General features: G+C 36.2%; 1 protein-coding gene and 1 long non-coding RNA gene across 5 annotated transcripts in view; one reads left to right on the top strand and one right to left on the bottom strand.

The window, feature by feature from the left end:
- LOC110908598 overlaps nucleotides 1–22,462 on the bottom strand; it is a 46,998-nt gene that overhangs the window by 20,189 nt on the left and 4,347 nt on the right. The window lies entirely within an intron of this gene.
- On the top strand, nucleotides 16,241–22,386 carry LOC118486262. Its single transcript, XR_004878141.1, has 2 exons — nucleotides 16,241–16,526; nucleotides 16,625–22,386. It is a non-coding gene; the product is annotated as an uncharacterized LOC118486262 (long non-coding RNA).

Below are 22,462 nucleotides of genomic sequence, written 5' to 3' on the forward strand. Positions count from 1 at the left end.
TCATATAAATATTTATATACTCTAAATCTCTCGAGAATTAAGTCTTTCTAAGACTTATTAGTTATTACCGACAATAAACGAAACTTAACGAGTATAACTTCCTCTTTTCCTTCAAGATAATAACTTACCGTCGAATCGTTCGATTAACGATTCGGTAGAGCTCGGTGACACGTAGACTAGTTACCGCCTTTATTTAGAAACTTATAAGATATTCCGTGTTAGGAATATTGTAGAATGCACGCTAGCAAGTCAAGCCTTGGAAGCGACATTAAGAAGTCGTAAATTAGCTAGCTTCGCACAGGAATATTCAGGTGAGTTCATAACCCCACCTTTTTACGGTTTTACATTTTTGTAAATGTTTTCGGGGTGGAAAGACATGCACGTTTTACAGAAAACACACAAAGTTCTAGATGAACAAAGATTGCATATTTTTAGACAATACACGTTTTGCAAGAACATACAAAGCTTTTGAACGAACGAAAACTCATATTTCTAAATCATACTACGAATGGATTTCGAGGAACTCAAATGGTTTACGAATGGATTATACTAAATATACCGGTTTTTACAAAACAAATGCGTATTATCGAAATGTGAATGATTTTCATGGCTAGGGATGGATCGTCTGGTGATAATATAGAGAGACTGGGGAGTTGGCCTTAGAGGCTGGGGAGGTTCAGCCTTAGAGGCTGGGGAGGTTCAGCTTTAGAGGCTGGGGTAAAATACATGTTACAAATATTTCAGACATTTTATACATGGTATGATTAGCTTAAGGAGGGTTTACTACTAGATGATGTGAGTGGTGGGCACAACACTTAAGGCCATTAATCCTCATCGTAGGACCGAGGGACATGAGTGATAGATCGATTTGGGTGTAGCGAGCCCACACCCATGAGGCTGGAGCGGCCCATAGAGGTGACTATGTCTTCCAGCCGGAAGCCCGGTACAAATTTGCTAGGTTTGAGTACTTCCTGCACCATTTCACACATACCAGTGGCTTTGCAACCCATTGGTGATCTCTTTTTTCTTATTGCTACATACCAGCGATTTACATACTTACAGAAACACTTAAATTATACAAATTAAATGCCATGTTTTATACAAATTCAAAGCATAGGTTTATGCGGGATGAAGTCAAAGTCAGGGTGGGCATTGACGGTTATACGAAGATTACCAATACGAGAGTTTACAAATACATGGTTTTACGGACATAATGCGTTGCAAATACATAGTTTCTATATAACTTGACAAAAAAATGATTTTTAAATTCGTTTTCTCAATAATATTTCACAAACCGGTTATTCAAAAGATTTATTTCAAATCTTTTACAAACAAATTATGAACTCGCTCAACTTTATGTTGATTTTTCGCATGTTTCTTTCTCAGGTTGCATTTTCAAAACTATGGAACGGTTGGAATAGGAGAACCATTGTGGACTTGAGTACTTAGCGGCGTTCGTTTTCTAAAAGTCTTCGCTTATTTGCTTCCGCTATGTAATGAAGATACCAGTCCAGTCACGCCAGCTCTGATAATTTCGGGGTGTGACAGATTGGTATCAGAGCCATAGGTTACAGCGAATTAGGTTTCTGTAGAGATACCTAGGCTCTAACCTCACTTTCCTCTGGGAACTTAGAATATTAAAACCTGAATACATACAAAACACATAGTACTCGAATATGGTCTCCAACCGTTGCCGAAAAACAAACAGTCAAGATTTTGTTTTCAAACATACGCTATTGTGGTGTTTTATACACGGTACACAAAACAAATACATACAATGCACAAAACCTTGAGAGCTTAGGAAACATGCATTTAAGACCTTCGGAAACTTATGTCTAAGTTCATTAAAGGTCGTCACGTAGGAACCACGAATATAAACTCGGGCAGACACTATTATCCATATTGTCTATGATATTTTAACTTCCCGAGCAGGTAACCTATGCATAACGAAACGCTAGTGCACAGGTATACGTGAAACTTAAGCTATACACCAACGGAGGTTGAAGTACGTCACATACGACTTTCGAGGTGAAGTCACTACAAAGATACTATGGGGCATTACAGCGATGATGCTAATCCTGTCAGCACGAAAACTATCGACCAGGAAGCGGCGGTTTGGCACGCGGTCCTGCAACGACACATGTCACGCTAAGGAGAAGACGCATGTCTTCGTATTCCCCCTTTCTCATAACGACGAATACACTATGTTCAACATTCCATGGTAATGTCACCTAACAACCGGTCATCACATAAAACCCCAGGTAAAGTCCTTAAATTTCTTTTATTGAAATTTCGACTTTCACATTTACTGAGTGGATTTTCGTATCTCTACTCCTCTTAACGGTCATTGTATCACGATCATTTCTTTCAGTATAGCGAATATTCATTTGCTTCATTTCGTGAAAATTCATATGTTACGCATGCATCGTTTGTTACACATGTGGCTTCATTTCGAATAAGCGTTTCATCAAAGTTCAAATATTATTTCGCTAAATCTAATTATTGATTTGTGATTCGAATGACCCGCATTATTGTAATTGTTGGCTCCTTTGTTATCAAGTCAGCACATTTCCTTGAAATTTCTTGTCTTTTCAAGTTACATACATGGTTTTCGTTGTGACCATGCCGAAAGTCTTTCTTGTCGATACAAGTATTTATTGGCGGATTGTGTTGAAACTAAGTTCGTTTGTTTGAACTTGTCCATTAAACATATTCAATTCAGAGCATCATATGTTGTATTGGGAGCAACATATTCAAAATTCATTTTAACAAGCGTTTCATTTGTTCTGAGTCGTAGTAGATTTGTTTGGTCTGCGACTCCATTAAGTCGTTTGTTGATTTCGACACCTTGTGTTGGTGTTTTCATTAATTTGAAGCTTGTGCTAATCTCATTTACGCATCTCATGCACGGATTTAATTATTTATTTATTGATTTGCTTTAAATCCGCTTTGATTTATCACATTTAAGCGGTCTTAACACAATTGTGTGTTAAGGCAATGGTACACAAATTCATTCTATATTCCGGTGTACCTACTAAAGTTTCTTTCAACATCGATCGAATATTTTGCGATATTTATTGCTTCTTCGTCTTCGATCAAAAACACTATTTCTTTGATGTTCCATTTTCAATTGAAAATTCTATGATGTCATTCGAAACAAACTTTCAAATTCACTTTATTGCGCTTTCATTTGATTTCAAACACGGTGAATTTGTTTGATCACCACTATTATTGAATTATTTAAATCACTACGACATCTTGTGGTGTCAGTACAAACTTGTAGCTTGGGCTAATTATGATTGAGCCTTTCATGCAAAACTATTTCGAGATTGTTGATTCTAAGTTCATCCAGTGGATGCTATTGCTTCTAGAACTCAATTACTTATTGTGAACGTTCATATGAAATTCGATTGGTCGAAGTTCCTATTCATTGTTGGATCCCTGTTAACTTAGTCACATTAGTGACTGTACCTATACGTCTTGTTTCCTTTGACATCAATTTCTGAAACACATCTCTTTTAAACCGTTGGGTTCTTATTGTTGAGGAATGTCATTAAATTCACATGATTCGAATAAGTCTTGTTTCGATTACGCGGTCATTCACCTTGTTATTATTCGGACTTACCTAGGAACAACACAACTCTAAGGAGATAACATGGACTAAATTTCGAGGACGAAATTTCTGCAACAGGGGGAGAATGTGACAACCGGTGATTTACTGCTCCTAATTACGCGATTAACAAACATTAGGACGATAATAAATAATGTTTACGACGCTAATTAACTTAACCAGGCCCTTGGAGTGCCCAGGAACGTTTATTCGACTATGCAGTGCGCGTGTGGTGGTTTACGGAAAAATCTGGTAAATATTAAGCGACAACGAATTGAAACCGAACAGAATACTGACAACGCCGACAAGTATGAATGTTACACCAAAGTTTTATTCTTATGAAATTAATTTTGTGAATTTATTGGGCGTCCGTGCGACACAAATGCAAACGTGGACTAAAAACGCGACGGTAGGAAACGCATCGGCAACGAAACGGAAGCGACGGAAACGCCTGTCACCTTCGAAACTTACATTTTAAGCTATGTTTAGCTCCATCATTAAATTTTAGTAACCATGTTCGAAACCGGATCGAAAAACGGATTAAAAACGATACACGAAGCATTTTACGCGCTTTTTACGCAACCGACGACTAAACGCACAAACAACGACTACCGACCGTATTTTCGTATTTTAATACTAAAATTTTATCTTTTGATGTTAACGGAGTTCAGGATTTGACAACGGGTCTCGTAGAAATTACGGGCCACTTACACATGAGATGGCTTGTGGGCCCTGGGCCCAAGCCCAAAACTCACAAGCCTAAACCTTCACATAATTTACTAGATCTTTTTCTTAAAGATCTATACAAAATCTTACTAAATCTATACAAAATCATACTAAGGGCATGTTTGGGTAAGCTTTTTGAAACAACTTATTGACTTATTGACTTTTTGAAAAGTTATAAGCTCTAAAATGATGTTTGGCAAAGAGAGTGTATGTGAGGGGAAAAAGCCAATAAGTCAATAAGTCACAAAATCCTGACTTTTCCAAGAACCAATAAGTCAATAAGTTGTTTCAATAAGCTTACCCAAACATGCCCTAAATCTCTACAAAATATTTGTAAAGATCTTGTCTCAAAAAAAAAGTGACATCTGACCTGAATATAATTTAAATACCCAAAAGACAATATAAACCTTCCATTTTCCCCTCACTCTATTAATACACAGAACTTGACCCTCTCCTTCTCATCTACAAATAAACCCAAACTCCTTCATCACCTACATTTTGAAGAGAACCTTATCTACAACTCTAAATTACACATACATAAGCTAAACACCCTCTTGGTCACCACTCACCCTCTCTATTTCGAAACCTTCTGCGCATCTACAAAAAAAAATGGAGCCCCTTTCCTTCCAAAATCCTCTGCAATTACCACTTACACACACAAATCAATGTCACCCACCAAACTTTCACCCTCTGTCTCCTCTCCCTTCTCGGCGAAGACCAGGCCGGCGGAGCTCCGGCTGGTCAGGCGGTGCGGCGGCCCCGGTGGTCTTCCGACAGCGACAAGGTGGAGGGTTGGAGACGGTGGCGTGCGGTGACGGTTACGCTGTCAACAGGTTCCGACAACACACCCCCAACCATTCTAGAGAGAGAAATGGCGAAGAGAGAGAGGAATCGAAGAGGGAGGAGTCGCCGGAGATGGAGCAGCACCGCCGTGAGCGGCGACGGCAGGGGAGGCGACGGTGGTGAGTTGTTTGACAAGTTTCTCCGACAGATTTTCCGATATGGTCAGGTTTGAGGTCAGCGGGTTCGAGCTTTGGTTCAAACCATCGGGTCAACAGGTCCGGTTCGGTCAGTGGTTCGGGTCAAGCGGCTTCGGGTCAGACTCAATCTCGGTTTCGGTTGACTCGGTCAAGCCGAGTCGACTTAGTCAACAGATGGGTTTGGGTCAACACGGGTCTTGGTTCAGTTTGGGTGGTTCGAGTTTCGCGGCGCGGTCGGTTCAAGTCAACTCAGCGGGCTGACTCGGTCAACTCAGCGAGTTGACTCAGTCAACTCAGCCGGTCAACTCGGTTGACTCGGTCAACTCCGTTAGCGTTCGATACGAGAAGATGGTGAAGTTTTAACGGCGAATATGTTGTTTTTAATTGAATACGCGATATCGAGCTTAAACCGAATAGATTAGTGCTTAATTTATATTCTGTCGCTTTTACAAAATTATTTATGCTGATTATTGAACGTTGATTGAATTTTGATAAAATAACGACAACTGGAGTTGTCGGGGGCGTCCAAAAACAGAGGAAACTCTGCCCGTTTTTCGTTAAAATCTGTATAATAAAGCGTCTTTACGAAACCTAACCTCGGATTCAAATAATTGTTTTTAGTAAAACAGAAACGAATATCGACGACACTTCACAACATCACGAAAGCGACAATTCGGAACTATTTACGACAATAAACATCGTCGTTATATTTATTCTAAACTTCGAAATTAGACAAGTCTTTTATAAAAACAATATACTTATTTATATGGTTTCAAACGACGATAATCCGATTTCATTATTACGAATAAATATAGATTCTATATTTCTTTCAAACGTCAAACAAAAACGACGATTCCTTTATAAAATAAATATAGTTTATATATTTACTTCGAACATCAATTAATTCGATTCTTTTATAAAAGTAAATATATTTTATATATTTATTTCAAATAACAAACAACACGAATTCGCTTATACAAATACATATAGTTATGTATTTATTTTCCGACACGAATAAGTCGAATTCTTTCATAAAATAAATATAGTCATATTTATTTTCAAACACGACAACTCAACGATTCTTTTACAAAATAAATATAACTTTTTATATTTATTCAAACGCCGAAACGGCATATACATATATTTTGGAAAATATATTCAGGACGTAATATATATATATAATACAAGTTTATTATATGTTACTCTCATACGAATACTTCTAAACGCACAAACGACTTCTCGGGTCGACAAGCGATGATAACGATATATTTATATATTTTCATATAAATATTTCTTTACTCTAAATCTCTCGAGAATTAAGTCTTTCTAAGACTTATTAGTTATTATCGACAATAAACGTAACTTAACGAGTATAACTTCCTCGTTTCCTTCAAGATAATAACTTACCGTCGAATCGTTCGATTAACGATTCGGTAGAGCTCGGTGACACGTAGACTAGTTACCGCCTTTATTTAGAAACTTATAAGATATTCCGTGTTAGGAATATTGTAGAATGCACGCTAGCAAGTCAAGCCTTGGAAGCGACATTACGAAGTCGTAAATTAGCTAGCTTTGCACATGAATATTTAGGTGAGTTCATAACCCCACCTTTTTACGGTTTTACATTTTTGCAAATGTTTTCGGGGTGGAAAGACATGCACGTTTTACAGAAAACACACAAAGTTCACGATGAACAAAGACTGCATATTTTTAGACAAAGCACGTTTTGCAAGAACATACAAAGCTTTTGAACGAACGAAAACTCATATTTCTAAATCATATTACGAATGGATTTCGAGGAACTCAAATGGTTTACGAATGGATTATACTAAATATACCGGTTTTTACAAAACAAAAGCGTATTATCGAAATGTGAATGATTTTCATGGCTAGGGATGGATCGTCTGGTGATAATATAGAGAGACTGGGGAGTTAGCCTTAGAGGCTGGGGAGGTTCAGCCTTAGAGGCTGGGGAGGTTCAGCCTTAGAGGCTAGGGAGGTTCAGCTTTAGAGGCTGGGGTAAGATACATGTTACAATTATTTCAGACATTTTATACATGGTATGATTAGCTTAAGGAGGGTTTACTACTAGATCATGTGAGTGGTGGGCACAACACTTAAGGCCATTAATCCTCCTCGTAATACCGAGGGACATGAGTGATAGATCTATTTGGGTGTAGCGAGCCCACACACATGAGGCCGGGGCGGCCCATAGAGGTGACTATGTCTTCCAGCCGGAAGCTCGGTACAAATTTGCTAGGTTTGAGTACTTCCTGCACCATTTCACACATACCAGTGGCTTTGCAACCCATTGGTGATATCTTTTTTCCTTATTGCTACATACCAGGGATTTACATACTTACAGAAACACTTGAATTATACAAATTAAATACCATGTTTTATACAAATTCAAAGCATAGGTTTATGCGGGATGAAGTCAAAGTCAGGGTGGGCATTGACGGTTATACGAACATTACCAATACGAGAGTTTACAAATACATGGTTTTACGGACATAATGCGTTGCAAATACAAAGTTTCTATATAACTTGACAAGAAAATGATTTTTAAATTCGTTTTCTCAATAATATTTCACAAACCGGTTATTCAAAAGATTTATTTCAAATCTTTTACAAACAAACTATGAACTCGCTCAACTTTATGTTGATTTTTCGCATGTTTCTTTCTCAGTTTGCATTTTCAAAACTATGGAACGGTTGGAATAGGAGAACCATTGGGGACTCGAGTACTTAGCGGCGTTCGTTTTCTAAAAGTCTTAGCTTATTTGCTTTCACTGTGCAATGAAGATACCAGTTCAGTCACGCCAGCTCTGATAATTTCGGGGTGTGACAAACCTATTATGTAGGTTTTTCCCACTTCCTCGGGTTTGCTAACGACCCTTACTGACGTTGTCAACTTATGGCTTGAACGATCCCACCCTAAGGTGCTAGCTGAGTTTGTTGCCTCCGCCCCCTTACCCCTTTATTGAAACCCGAAAAAGGGATTCGACCTATTGCTGTGGGGGGTATCTGGCGAAGGTTAGTTTCCAAGGTGGCAATGAAGAAGGTCGGGAAAAACATGGCCCATTAATTGGGAGACTTTCGATTTGGGGTGGGGACGTCAAACGGTGTAGAGCCGGTGCTTCATAGTGAGAACAGGTTTCTCAACTCCTTTCATGCAGATGGTTCCTTAGCCTTGCTTATTGTGGACTTCTCCAATGCGTTCAACACGGTTGACCGCACAACCTTGCTTAAAGAGGTTCATCAACATTGCTCGTCAATCTATCGATGGGTCCAATTCCTTTACGCCCAGCTTGCTCGGTTTTATGTTGGTAATGAGTGTATTGGGGCTACTACCGGAGTGCCACAAGGGGATCCCTTAGGGGCCCCTTCTCTTTTCCCTTGCCTTACATCCCCTCATTCTCCGGGTGTAGGACCGTTGTAACCTCCCGTTTCATGCTTGGTACTTGGATGATGGGACGATTATCGGCAACGCGAACGAGGTTGCTAGGGCCTTAGATATTATCAATGAGGAAGGGCCATCTCTAGGGCTTTACCTCAACATTAAGAAACAGAGGTTTTTTGGCCGACATGTGATGGGCGGAAAGTTCAGGATGGGCTTTATCTGAGAGGGATTGGTAGACTAGAGGGGGGTTAAGCTCCTTGGTGGAGCTGTTAGCCATGACCCAAGCTTTATTGGGGAGTTAAGAGGGCGGAGGGCGGCGGGCGGCGGGGGCGGTTAACCTCATGAAACTCTTGCCCTACCTTAGTGTAACGCCCGGCTCTTTTGTACTTTCCATTTATAGAAAGTTCTGTTCGTATTTCTATTTTTGGAAACCTTGTATTCTTGTAATCGTTTCCTTTCATTGTAATCATTATCAAACCGAGACTTGGATCATTAATGAAGCTTGTATTTTGTTACACTTATGTTATACACACTCTATGTATGCTCGTATGTTCGATTTGGTGAATCAATCGATGTTTAATCGTTATTCTTGGAAACTATGTGCGAAACTTGTAATTAATCTAAACTTATGCATTGAACGTCTTTCGAACGAGAACAATACTTGGTTATGACATTTATACGCTTAAACATACTTGGTTACGATCATCATGCTTAACTACACCTTATACTATGCTTTTATATCAAAACAAGTCCCTAAACTATCAAAAATGCACCTAATAGACTCAAGCACAAACTTCAGGGGGGTAAAATGCAAAATTATGGAACATAACGGCACTAGGGCGCCGCGTGACGCGAGGGTCCTAGACGTCACGCGAGCCCCTTGTTTCGGCAGAATGTGTGTTTCTTTGAGCTGCATGCACGAAATCCCAATAATCCAACCCACCCAATCACCTTTAATCCACCTCTAATCACCTCCAATCACCTTCTAACTCATTCATTATAAATACCCACCTTCTCCAACCCATTTGACACTTTCACAACTCTCTAATCTTCACAAATTCACTCTTAATCTGCAGTAAATCTGAGTTTTTGGACAGATTCTTGTAACTTCATTAAAGTGAGTGTAACTTGCTTATTTCTTAACCAAACTACTTGGTTCTTCTTTCTAATGCTTTGATATGTTCTTGGGTTTGAATCCTTGGTTTTTCCTTGGAAGAATCATGCTTGGATTTGCCCTAAAATGGACTAAAACTTTCTGTTTTGTTTAATATTAATCAACAACTTGTTATTTCCTATCCAACTTGTGTCTAACACATCTCACACCAATGTCCTAACGCTTACAACCTCTCTTATGGTTGGTTAAGCTTAAAAACATGGTTGAGACACTTAAATCAGAGGTTAAAACCTCACAAACTTTCTGTTTTTAATTAGGGTTTTACCCACAAGTAGTGTTCAAGTGTGAAACTTGATGTATGTGTGATGATTGGTTTAGCCTAGGCTATCCTTCATAAGAATCCACTCATTACTTGATGTTTTTCTATAGATTAGTTGTTGTTATTACCTTAATACTAGTATGTTCATGACCCTCCTTGTTGTTTATAACAACAAGTGTAGTGGTGAACAATAGAGGTGCCTAAATGGAAGCTTGTTCTTCCTACCTCATGTATGTATTCTATGACACAAAGAGGTACCTAAATGGAGACATTAATCTCCTACCTCATGCTTGAATCATAAGACTTGTAAACTATATAAAATCTAAGTTATTCTATATGTATACATCTAAGTAACTAAGACTTGATGATGACTTAATAGTTATTTGTTAAGAGGACGTTACATCATCTATGACCATGCCCTTGTTACGACTCTAATGGATCTTAGAATCCATGAAATCATACCAACTCTTTTTGAGTTTCAATAGTGTCAAGAACAAGAGTTATGTGTACAAGATGATTATTTTCACCTATGTTACTTTCTATATATTTTAAAAACTCCGAATCTATAATCTTCCGTTGTACGCCAAACTCACACACCTACGTTTCCTTGTGTAGAAGGACAAGGTGCTCCGAACTAATTCATCTACAAAACTTGCTCTCGGAATTTCAAGTCACCACTTGTAAACCGTGAGTATACTCGTACTTTTCCCCTTTTTACATTTACCACTTTCGGGGTGTAACATGTTTACCTATTGAAACTTACACATGAACTTTTGTCTAAACACATGAACATTCCTATAACATGCTTGTATATGTGATGGCTTGATACTTTAAATTTGGGTGATTCTTATGTGTTGAACTTATCATTAACTTCGTACGAGCTAAACCTTGACATATGTAGCGCTATAGGATTAACGACCCGCCTCTACTGAAACTTTGGTTATGTCATGAGCAAGTTGCGTTTCTTTGGTTTGATATGTTAGACACATGCCATATTTAATGTTTATCTTGAATCGCATGCTTGCTATGAGGAATTGTTCACACTTTTATCTTATGCTATGTATGTACCAAACTTGTATACTCGCCTTTGCTTTTGCATTGAATTGTATTTTAAACATGTTACAGGTTGATGATGATGAAACGAAAGAAGTAGCACGATGCCTAGATACACACTTTAGACGTTAGGTTTAATATGTTGTATCGAATTTTGGTTATGTTGATTTGTTATTTTGATTAAACTTGTTGTTATTTGGATCTTGTATTAATGACTACTTGAAGTTTAGAAATGAAATTTGGATTATTAAATTATTGTCACAAATAGCGTTATGATGTCTCGAGCAATCTTCACACTTCGTCTCATCCCGATGTTTCCGCCATTGGTTGGGGTGTGACACTTAGGGACCCTCAATGTGAACTCCTTCTGCTAATGTCTTGCATGGGGGTTACTAAGTTACTTTTTGGGCTGCGGACTTGTCAACCTCATTTGATGGTGGATGCGGCATCCCGGTTTGATGATGGCCTCCAGGAGGCTATAGAAGAAATAGTCGTGGGTGGTGGCCCCTTCTTTGGGGACCTCCAATGGCGTTTGGCATCTCTGCCAATGCGTCTAGGTGGTTTGGCCTCCTCTCAGCTCGAGATGTTGGGGTTTATGCTTTTGTGGCGTCCAGAGCCCAGTCTTGGGAACTACAGGATCATATCCTTCGAAACAGTGGGGTTGTCGGGCTCGACAGGGACTATCTGCAGGCGCTCGAACGCTTAAATGTCTCTCTCCCAGACTTTGATATCGGCGGTTTCTCTAACAAGGGCACCGCCCCCTCGAAGCCACAAAAAACTTTGGCGAATGCTCTGTTTAGCAAAGTCGCTCAAAGCCTGGGAGAAATTTTTGATTTGTCATCTCGCTAGAAGGCAGTGTGGGAGTGCCTGAAGGGTCCCGATGCTCAGGATTTTTTGACCGTTATGCCAATTGAGGGGCTGGGACAATGTATGTCAGTAGTAGAATACAGAGCCATTCATAAATACTGGCTGATTATCCCTATGTACCCAGAAGATGAAACATGCCTGATATGTCGTAAAGCTTGTATGGATAAATACGGAGAGCATGCGATGCATTGTAAAGAGCTCCCTGAATTCAAATATCGGCATGACTGGGTGCGAGATGTTTTATGGGACATCCTGAGAAGAGCTGGAATTTCGGCTAATAAAGAGGCTCCTGTGAATTTCCTTATGGACCATATGGAAGGGAGATCTACTATACGACTAGTGGATCTGCTCGTCTTTGGTTGGGCTAGGGGGAACGTGCTTGTGTGGACCTCACGGGGGTTTCGCCTCTGGTTAGTTCAAGGGAAAACGGGTTTGTAGCAGGACAAGCAGCAAGAAAGGCAGAATTGAAGAAAGTTGATAAGCACGCTAAAGCTTGTGCAGAGAACCAACATGTTTTTGTCCCTTTTGCCTTTCACACATTTGGCTCCCTAGCGCCAGAAGCTATCCTATTCCTGATCAGGGTCCAACGGGTCATCCACAACAATTGCTTAGCCTCAGGGGGACGGGGTTTTGTCTTTGGTAGATTAGGGTTTGCAATTCAGAAAGGTGTGGCGGCGCAACTTGTTGCCCGTCAACCTTCTATTTTGATGTAACTTGGCAAGTATTGTTATGACTGAAGTTTTATTAAAAAGTAGTTAAAAACAAAATACAAGATAAAACGAATAAGTCAATAAAGAATTGACGTTCTTAAAAAAGTGAGAGCATTCAATACAAAAATAAAAGAACAATGTCAATTACAAGTTAAATGCTAAACAAACAGGAAGATTGAAGATCAAATATGCTTGACAACAAACCCTAATCAAATGCATAATAAAAATTAGGGATGAAGAGCAACGATGAATGGGACAACTGGTACATGTGAATCAATGCTCCAGGCTAGCATTGTTGTTGTGAATGCCATTGGGAAACCGAATTGATGTGTCGCCGGCATCATAGTATACATTAAACCTTCTAACACTGCCCTTCCCACTGTTGGTGCTCTAAATGTCTGTTAACTACGTCTGTATCGAGTCTTAGGTCTAGATAGGTTAGATTGGAGCATGGGAATCAAGATATAGGTTTTAGAGGTTAATTTCACTCCTAATGACATGTGGGTCATTAGAAGTGAAATCAGATAGACATGTAATTTCGCTCCTATGTACTTGTTAGTTGATTTCGCTCCTAGGTGTAACTAGGAGGTTTCGCCCGAGATGAACACATGGGGGGTTCGACTCCTGACTGTTTGGAGCGAAATTAGTCATAGTATATATATCCTAATGTGTGATCTCATTTGATAACGGTTGGAGCGAAATCTGAGTCAAGGTGCTGCCGAATTTTTGTCAGAATTGTTGTAAAACGACTCAGAAAGTGTTTATAAAGAGGAAATTAAAGAAGAATAGCTGTGTAACTTCATTTACATTGATTCCGCCTTTGTATCTGAAGATGAACTGCCTTATACTGACTGTTTAGGGTCACGACAACGGTCCAACAAGTGGTATCAGAGCAGGACGAGGAGTTCATACTACTACAACTTGATTCTACCAGATTCTCTTACTTCTACTCACTTCTTCTCATACTTTTCTGATTTGAACTAGTTCCTACGGTGGAAATGGCCTGAATTTCGAGTATATCGTGTAAAACAAAGAATTAACAAACCCTAGAAAGAATCAGGTTAAAATAAGGAGTAAAAATGGTAAAAATATACTAAAAACCTGATTTCGCTCTTAAGACACATCGAAGGTTTCGCTTGTAATTACCTGATTTCACTCGAGAGTCACTTGGCCATTAGAAGCGAAATATCTAATTTCGCTCGTAGATACAACAAAAGTTGATTTCGCTCGTGTGATACAATCTGTTTCCGCTCGTAATCAGTCAAATTCTGATTTCGCTCAAAACGTATCACCTAATTTCGCTCCAAATCAGAGATTTTCTGATTTCGCTCGAACCGTACTGTCTAATTTCGCTCGAAATCAGAACCTATCTGATTTCGCTTGAACACAGTTTGTTTGATTTCGCTCCTATAGCTGATTTCGCTTGAAATCATTGTTTTTCAAAATTTCGAAAATTTTTCTAAGTGTTTGCTGATTTTTCAGGTATAGTCAAGATGGATGATATTTTCATGAACCCGTTTAGCGACATGTATGCATTTGCTGGAAATTCAGGAGATGATACATCCTCAAGCAACAAAAATGAGAATCCGCCAAATGCAAAGAAGAAATTATCGGATGCTTTGGAAGTTGAAAGTGCTTTCGGAACTTACAACAAACCACCAAAGTTGATGGCTATTAAGGAGTATAGTCGGTGGCCAAAGAAATTTGAGGATTGGTTAATGGCTTTTGCATTTCCTAGTTGGAAGAGTCTCAAAAATGGATGCGATGCTGGAGGCAAAAAGGGTGAAACTTTATCAACATCTGATGAGATAGAATCGTTTGTTGCTGAGCAGAAATGTGTTGCGTTGCTGTTTCAATCTGTTCATGAATATATAATTTCGTTGATCGAGTACAGCAGTGCTAAAGATCTCTGGGAAAAGTTGAAAGACAAATGTTTAGGGAGTGCAGAAATAGTGAAAAACAAAAAGAAACTACTTAAAAAAGAGTTTGATTTGTTTGGGTGTATAAAGAATGAGTCAGTCTGTAAAATGATTGAGAGGTTTGGACATCTGAAACTGGAACTAGCGAGACATGGAATTTCTTATCCTCAAGATGAGCTAGTTGACAAATTGTTCGATTCGTTACCGGATGAAATGGATTGGCAGTACTATGCGTTGATGCTGAAGAATACGATCAAGCCTACAGATCTTACTGTGGATTTGTTGATTGAGAGACTTGAAAGTCATGAGTTGGAGCTAAAGAAGATATACAAAGTCAATCACTTATCGTACCAGCAGAACTTGGATTTGTATTATCCAAAGAGCATGATGCCAAAGAACAATTCTCCCAAAACTGCGTTTTCTACTGAGAATGTCTCCACAACAAACAAAGAAAGTCAAAGCAGTGGATATCACAGTGGATCTTCATCAAGTTCAAACCAGTCTGATGCAAAGAACTTGTTTCACTGCAACATTGCTGTAGACATGAAGAACGCTCAGAACTTCAGCGAAGAGTCAGCAAAGCAGCAGATGGTTTTCCTAGCGTCAGTGTTGGAATCGTATGAAAGTCTTGTAGCAGGGAAGATTGGCAACACCAACCTAACAAAAGAGGACTATGATCAAATAGATCCTGAAGAAATGGAACTAATTGACATAAGGTGGTGCATGGCCAGTGCTGTTCGTCGAGCACAGCGTTTCATGGAGATAACCGGCAGGAAGTCAATTGGTGGACCATCTACCAAGTTGGGGTTTGACAAGTCCAAGGTGACATGGTTCAAATGCAAGCAGAAAGGTCACTTTAAGCGTGAATGCCGAAACGCGTATGCTGATGAATCAGAGAACTCGTTCAGAGAAGACTATTACAAGAAGGCGATATATCATCAGAACAAATCGGAGCCGCCAAGAATGAAGCAGATTGAAGAGAACAAAGAAAAATCTAAAGCTCTTGCGGTGATTTATGATGATGAAGGTTACGACTGGAGTGAGTTGCTACTGGAGGAAGATGTGGTTGGATACGCTTTCATGGCAAGAATGAACCTGTTCCTTGGAAAGACAACAGAACTGAAGAACAGAAGTATAATTACAGAAGGTTGTTGGCCACAAACAGAATGATCAGAATATCTGGTATCTTTTCGGAAGCAAAAAGAGCAAATAGATGGGATCCAGATAGGGAGTGTTATCTTGATCCATATGAAAACATTGCTATTGACCATAACACTCTTGATTTAGAGGCCATAATCAAAGAGTTAAAAGATGATGATGATTATTGGCAGAATAAATGGTGGGGAAGTGGAGACAAAAAAGAGAAAGAACAGAAAGAGAAGACGCAGTTAATATGGTAAATGATAAATTATTACGTGAGTTATTTGTGTTCTTTTGTTTTTTTAATCATTAAATACAGTTTATTATTATTGTATTGTTTAGATCTTTTCACTATAATTATAATTTATTTTCCATTTGTTTGTTTTATTAGTCCATTCCAGATGACGATGCGTGCAAACTATGGGGTGTTGATAAAGGCCCTACAAATGTTATGATACACACTGAAGATGGCCGAGTATTTAATGTTTCTTTAAGCGCTTCTAAAGGAAAGTTATTCTTTTTCCATGGTTGGTCCAATGTTGTAGAACATTTGTGACTAACCAAAGGCTGTTTGGTAGTATTTAATCCTGCAGATTCTACTATGTTTAAATTAACATATTTCATCGATGGGGTTAGTCGTGGCTCTTTCTGGACATATCTGCTCCCTCCATCATCTCATTTTTATGTAAGCTAAATTCTAGTTTTATTTTTCCTAATGTATTGATGTATTACTTTAGTTATATTAAAACTAACCTTTTTTTCTTTTTTTTCTCATTCCCACAGGTCATTCCTGAATGTATTCTGCCAAAAATTTATGATTATTCCTCAAATGATGTAATCTCTACTGTAATTATAGACAACAAAACGTTTAACGTTGCCATTGAAACGTCTGACGGTAAAGTCGGTTTTACCGTTGGTATTGACATAATTGTTAGTTAGTTACAGTTGGAGGTTGGTTGTTTTTTGTTATTTACAAAAGCTTTTGGTAATTTTTTCCATTTAAAAATTTTTGGGAAAAATGGTGTTAAAATGAATTTTCCTGATGTAGATGTCGATGAGGTAAGTTACGTTTTGGTACTTATTTATATATTTGATATATGCTAATGTAACACATGTTATATATTTAATTTAGAGGCTGAAGTTGCACCTATCGATGCTGAAAATGAAATTGATGAACAAATACATGGTGGTGTTCGTCGGTTTGTTCGTATGGCCGGTGAAGATTATTTTGTAAGTTTTAATATCATTTTACAAACTTCTAAAAAACAAGTGTTCCAATTTTTTTTACTTAATAAACGTTGTTCTTTTTAGTTTCATATTTATTATTAATTTTATTTTTACAACAATACAGAGGCTTCCTGATCCTGTTTCACAGATGACTAAATTTGATGAAGGTTTAAAAGATATCACTGTCAGACTTATGCATCTGGATCCGCCACAGCAGATTACCAACGGTACAAGACGTGAAAGAAAAAGCATAGGAGGTTTTCGATACGCGTTAACCCGTTGGAAGAAGTTCATGAAAGCCGCTCAATTTAAGGTCCGTGACACGGTTCACTTTTCTTTTGATGAAAATGAGCAGGTGTTGAGTGTTGAAATGGTTGTACCTTACGTTAGGCGTAGTTATTAGTTATATGACATTTAGGGCATGTTTTTTGCCTTTCATACGGTATATATTAATTTTTTATATGGTTATTGGTTTTTAACATTGGTTATGGTTTTGAATTTCAAGTTATTACATTTTTTCATATCTTAACTGTGCTTTTAACCACTATATGCCATGTCTTGAAAGTTTAGTCTATGTTTTTAGTAGTTTTTATTCCCACTACACATATGATAGATCAAAAACGATATTGAAACAACTTTTAAAGATAAAAAGAAATTGATATATTCGCATATTAAGATTGCTGATTATTGTTTACAAATAAAATAGTGTTTATATAACTCAGTGTTGAATGTGTTATATATATCTAATAAAATTACACGTATCATAGATCAAAAACGATATAGAAACAACTTTTACATATATAAAGAAATTAATATTAATATATTCAAATAATAATATTGCTGTTTATTTTTTTAAAATATATTATCATGGCTTTTTAAAAATATATACAAAATTTAAATTTTAATCAGGAAAGTCAATCATATTTATATCTGATTGATATTATACCTTTAAGTAAATAAATTAACCAAAAAGAAGTTCATATATTTATTTAAATAATATTTAAATTATTTCAAATTTAGTTGAGTGTTTTCTTAAATTTTATAAGTCCTTAACTGATGCTAATGATGTTAATAATTTCTTCAAAAAGTATATTCTTATTTTATTATATGTTAATCAATTAAGCATTTATCATGATTTAAAATAATCAGGATCCCATTCTTTCTTTTATCTTTATCTTTTCTGCACAAAGAGTATAGTATTGTTATTATTTAGAAGATAGTATTATGAACCTTTACTACTACATATAGAATAAATAGATAACACTATGATTGTCATTTTTAAACCTTACATTATAGTTTTGACCTGTTACATTATAAGCTTTTTATATAAGATTTAACATAAAAACCTATTTATATTCATTTTAATTATAGAAAGTCAACTGTCACTTAATAGGTTGCAATTTCAAAATTTCGTCCTTACTTTGTAAGTGATTAATCATAAAAATTTCGTCCTTACTTTACAATTTCAAACTGATAATTATGGAAACTGATTATTCATAAAAATTTAGAAAAATCTATTTTTTATATTTTAGTAAAGGTTGACAATTATAATTAAAATAAAAAATATCGCTACCAAAATTATGTGCTCCCTTTCTTCTATAAATAAGTCTCATTTCTTATCTTTTATACACATCACATCTACTGACTTTGTATATTTCGATATACGTATCTTCTGGTATGAGTTTTGTGAGTTTCATTGTAATTCATATACTTATTTTATTCCTGACTTAACATATGATGTTTTCCATGTACTTTTCTTCAAAAATTGTTTTATATCATCATCAAGTAACTTATCTTAATTGTTTTTATTAATTGCAGAGATGGAACAGCCTGCTATCACACTTCTTAATAATGTTGATCTTAATGTTGATGATTACACTATCAGAATCCGCATAGTCCGGCTATGGACAAGACCTACCTTCTACAATCCTAGAAAGATTTATTACTACGACATGATATTCATGGACCAGGAGGTTTTTTTAGCCCAATGCATACATTTTTTCTGAATTTAAAATTAATGTGTTACTGTTTATAATTAATTATAAAACGTTGTTTTTCAGGGCACCAAAATGTAGGCATTTGTTTTACAGAAAAACACAACTGGTTATGAGCATTTGCTAAAAGAAAATCAATGTTTAACTATTCGTAACCCTTCCAGGGGTGAAAATCGTCAAAAAGTTAAATATGTTCATAGTTCGTTGAAGATCAATCTAAATGACAACACTACTGTCGAAGAATGCAACGAGCCTGTTGGTGCTGAATGGGGATTTGATTGTTCTCCATTTGATTCTGTTGTGGATGACCCTCATGATGATGGCAAGTCTTTCAAAAGCCCGATTGGTACTTTATTTTTAAATTTTTTCTTCAATTTTATTAATTTAATATTATATATTATATGTAATATTAATTTCATTATTTTGTATTCTTTTGATGTTATTGGTTTTGTGGTTAAGTGTCTTCCGTCAGAGGATAAAAGTGAACATAATAACGGCAAAGACGAGAAGAAGACTACCTTTATTTTGGAAGATTTGCAGTACATTCTTTTATATATATACATACTTTTACTTATATATTTCTCCCATTTTATATATTTTTTACAACTACCAACTTACATATTTAAATTTTATTTTGTAGACACCATCAGATTTACGTGATGTTATGGGGTTGTTATGCTGATCAGATTTTAGAATTTGAGAAGAACAATAAGGATGAAAAAAATGTTGTGGTCGTTGTTCAGTTTGGGAAGTACAGATTTTGGGGGGGTATATTCTATACCGACACTCTCACTTTTCATTCAACTACATATTTAATTTATTCAAGTTGTCGTTTTATTTACATGTTGCTATAATTAAACAGGTAATTTGTTTGTCTCCAATTTGTATAATGTAACTCGAGTCTTCGTAAACTCTGAAGTAAAAGAGATTTTGGATTTCAAGAAAAGTTTTGTAATCTTATTACCTTTTTTTATAATATCTTTTCAATATGTATTACTTTTATAACATTCATTATTTTTCCTGTAAACTTTCCTTGCTCAGCTTACTGTTTCAACGTCTTCCGGTTATTCTGGATTGAGTTCTTCTGCTATCAAGTCAACGACTGAGGAATATCTATCTAATGTTTCCTTTAGTACAATTGGAGCATTAAGCGAAATCTCCGAAGTATTGTTACAATAATTTATTGTTTTATTTTTTATACGTATTATTTTTTTTCTTTCAGAATGTTATAAATTATCATATATGTATACAGCAAAAGTTTGTTATTATCCTGGGAACAATTAAGAGCTTTGCTTCAGAAGAGTCATGGTTTTACAATGCATGTAAGAGTTGCAACAAAAAGGTTCTTTACAACACTATTTGCAAGGACAAGCAAGATGGAAGTGAAGGATATGATGAAGTAACTGTCTTGGAATGTCAGACTGATCGTTGCAATAAAAGGACCGTTGTGTCTGTTCCCAGGTTAACTTAGTTGATTCATTTATTGTCCTAAACATATTAAATGATTGTTAACAAATTCTTATTTAAAATTTTGACAGGATAAAAGTTCAAATTCGTGTTCAGGATTGTATCGGAATTGTCACTTTGACATTGTTTGAACGTGAAGTTCTTAAACTGTTAAAGGTTAACGCAAACCAGCTTTTGGATAAAAACATTGAGGTAAGTTATATCGTCGTAATAAGATTTTGTTACTTCCTTTATACATTTTAATGTTTATATTTTAAACTGGTATCTTTATAAATTATGTCTCGAAGTTATGCAATATGACACTCTTAATGTTTATCCAACAGTTAGCCAGCGATAGCGATGGTAACTTTCCCAAGGAGCTGAAGGCATTGTTAAATCGCCGGTTTGCGTTTAAGATAACCATAGGTTCGTTTAACATAAAAAACAAATCAGATGGCTACTCGGTGTCGAAGTTGACTGAAAATCCTTCAATCATTGCTGATCTTGATAGGCATTTTGATGACTTCCAGGTTCGACATACCTTCAATACGTTAGTTGTACTTTTTTATTATAAAATCTTATAGCACGTTACAATGTTTATTGAAATATATGAGATAAATACAGCCTGCTGATGATGAACCTTTAAATGCTGTTCCGTCTGATTCAAATGCAACTGGTAACTTTGATGTTAAGGTATGTCTTAGAAATTATGGAATTCACTATTGGTTCAATATTTTGTCATTCACCTTATTTTATCAATTTTTTGAACTTTTTAGTTTTTATTTACAGGATTATGTATCCCGTACTGGTGATGAAGACACTCCGGTGTCTGATGTGAACAAAAGCATGTTTAGCACACCCTCTGGAGCTGAGATGAACTGTTCTGTGGAGATGGTTGAAAATCAACTTAAGCGTAATTTGGATGCCGTCTATGATGTGGATTTATGTTCTTCGCAGTCGTCAACTAAACCCCGTAAGAGTGACGGTGATAAAGATGAAGATGTGAATGTGAATGCGGGGCTTTTGAAGCTAAAGATTGAAAAGTAGTGTGCCGAATCTAATAGTCATCTCAGTATTTTACAAAACTTTTCTATGTTTTTTTTTTTGTTTTTATCATATTCAGAACATTTTATGGGTTTACTTGATGTTGGTTTTTGACCCACTATGTTATGCCTTTTATCTTTGTTAAGTTTATATTAATAAGAGATGACATTATTAATCAGATGTTTTGTATGTACGTCTATTTCTATTTAATTTATGTTGTCTTTTTTTTTTCTATGCTATGACATGATGTTACTTTTTTAACGACTCTGTATTATGTTTTATGTTTATTGTGGTTTTCCATTGTTATATCAATTGAAGATGATATTATTAATCACTATATTGTGGTCTGTCCTAATAACATTCTTAGAATATTAAAGTTTGATTTAAAATCTTAATTCGTTTCCATTATTCAAAAAAATAAAAAAAAAAATAAGCATAATATTTATATTAAAGTTGTAATGTTGCCATATAAACCAAATTTATATTTGGTAAATAGTAAAATATAAGATCTTTTCAATGTTGAAATTAAGCATAATATTTATATTAAAGTTGGAATGTTGGAAAGTCATTTATATATAGTAACTTTTTTCGGTTTTTTAAATTTAAATTCAAAAATATTATTCAAAGTGTTGATTTTCCAATATTAAGAAATTAATCATTAATATCATAATGAATATACTTAAATGTTTACATTACTAATGTTTCCTTAAAAACAAAATTTACAACATATAAATCTCTTCATCTCATTTCATCTCATTTGTAATTTTTAGTTCAACCACTACATCCCTTTCACTACAAGGGTTATTGTAAGCCAGTTTGAACAATCGATTACTTTCTTATTCCAAAAACGTATTCCGCATTGTATAAACGGTCAAAGCATGGTTCCAATACTTTGGGAAATCAATCAAAC

Source organism: Helianthus annuus, chromosome 14 (assembly GCF_002127325.2).
Source record: "Helianthus annuus cultivar XRQ/B chromosome 14, HanXRQr2.0-SUNRISE, whole genome shotgun sequence".
Taxonomy (NCBI): domain Eukaryota; kingdom Viridiplantae; phylum Streptophyta; class Magnoliopsida; order Asterales; family Asteraceae; genus Helianthus; species Helianthus annuus.